Raw genomic sequence first — 1,909 nt, forward strand, 5'->3', positions numbered from 1 at the left:
AGCGTTGTGCATGAGGAACAGATATGGCTCCATGCCCTCGACGCTCTTGACCAAATTGTGAGCCCTCACTGTTGTTTTAAACCCTTCAGCCTCGGCTCTCTGTATTGCTTTTTGCTCCAGAAAAGCTTTTTTAACTAACATCTTATGCTGGGCTATAATTGCTGCAGGGTTGGTGAAGAGGTTCCTAAGGCCAAGGGCATCTAAGTTACTCTTTACATAATTGAGCCAAGGTATTCTCATACAGTTATCCCTTTCTAAGCAATCATTTAAAATTTCTCTGCTTAGAGACGCGTCAGGGTTGACCCAAATTTTTAACCAGGCCACTATTGGCCTAAGTTTTACCAGATCTTCTAGGTAAGGTCTCCCTAGTTCCCTGTGTGCTATGAAGCTCGCAGTGCTTGGTGGTACCCTCAGGATGTTTTTTAAGTATTTATTTTCCTCCCGCTGAATTTTTACAGTATTAACATAGCCCCATACCTCTGCCCCATAGATCACTTTGGAGCAGCATATGGAGCTATACAGGTTCATCACCTGTTCAGGGCTCCATCTGCCTACCCTCCTACCATAGCTTGCTATTGCCCCATTGGTGGCGATCATTTTGCTACAGCGCTCCTCAACTAGTGATTTAAATTGTAAAGCCCCATCAAAAAGTACCCCTAGATAGGGAAATGTTTTAACCTCTTTAGTGTATGACTGTTCGGCGCACTGGCTGCGGGTGTAAGAACAGACTATCCTGGTCTTGGTTGCCTACGTGTTTCCTATGTAGACTTATTATCAATTTTCGGATGTGGTGTTGGTCCTGCTCTTCCTCCCTGGCAGCGGGAAGGAAGATTTGCTCTGAGACTGGGCCAGCCGGTTGGTCAGGAACGTGAAAGGCTCGATAAGCGTCTTCTGCTCGGTCACCGTAACTTCCCACAGCCTCACTTTCTCGAACCTCGCCCACTGCTGCGCCATTTCAGGGTCTACTTGTCGTTGTTCGGCGAGGTCCAGTTTGTTCCCCAATATAACCATGCTCACCTCTTTCTTGTCTCTAAATCTGTCAATTTCTTTTTTCAGCATCTCCACTCTTCTGAAGGACTCCAGGCTATCAATGCTGTAGACAAGTACAAAGCCATCCGCAAAGGAGAAGTAATGCTTGGGCAAGTCTACGCCTTCCTGTAGCCCCAGCGTATCATACAGGCGCAATTGTTTTCTAACGGAACGGTCTGTTTCCACGGAGGCGATGTACACGTCTTCTTGAGTTTCATTGGCCTCCAAACCGACAGTGTGGTTTCCGTAAAGAAGCTGCTCCAGGATGGCTGTTTTTCCGATATTAGACAATCCACAAATTACCACCTTGTACCCCTTCCCCATCGTCACTCAGGGCAGCAGCAACAGCGAAGACTACCTCCTGCACAGTGTCTGTGCCAACCAACCAGCAGCACCGGACACGTTGCGCTGAACCCAACCTATGGCGTACCCAGCTCTGATATGACTATATCGAATAATGTATTACAACCAAAAGAAAAAGTGAAAGCTTGAAGGAAGTCTGATTGAAAGGTAATTATCAGAGAAGAACATAGGCGGCCAAATATAACATGGGAGGATATTGTTTGTGTCTCTTGATGGGGCCCATACTCTAACTCCATTTGTCCCGCCCCCCTTTGTGAGTCACCTCCACAGCTGATGATTGCTGCTCCTGCCAAAAGTGACACTGGGAGAAAAACAAACACCACAACTTGAAACACACATTAGTATGTTCCGCTACATTTCGCTGCCAATCAGCAATTATTTGTGACGCAACATGGAGTACTACATAAGCCTACAAATCTGTGTGCATTATAACTTCATAGCTACACACACACACACACACACACACACACCACATATATGCAAAGTCACAATTAAACATTTTAAGCTAGTAATATTT

General features: G+C 45.8%; 1 pseudogene; it reads right to left on the minus strand.

Moving 5' to 3' along the window:
* Window positions 1–703: 703 nt before the first annotated feature.
* LOC144792930 (NF-kappa-B inhibitor-interacting Ras-like protein 1 pseudogene) lies at window positions 704–1,375 on the minus strand (annotated as a pseudogene).
* Window positions 1,376–1,909: the final 534 nt, after the last annotated feature.

The sequence above is a fragment of the Lissotriton helveticus genome, chromosome 11 (assembly GCF_964261635.1).
Source record: "Lissotriton helveticus chromosome 11, aLisHel1.1, whole genome shotgun sequence".
Lineage (NCBI taxonomy): Eukaryota > Metazoa > Chordata > Amphibia > Caudata > Salamandridae > Lissotriton > Lissotriton helveticus.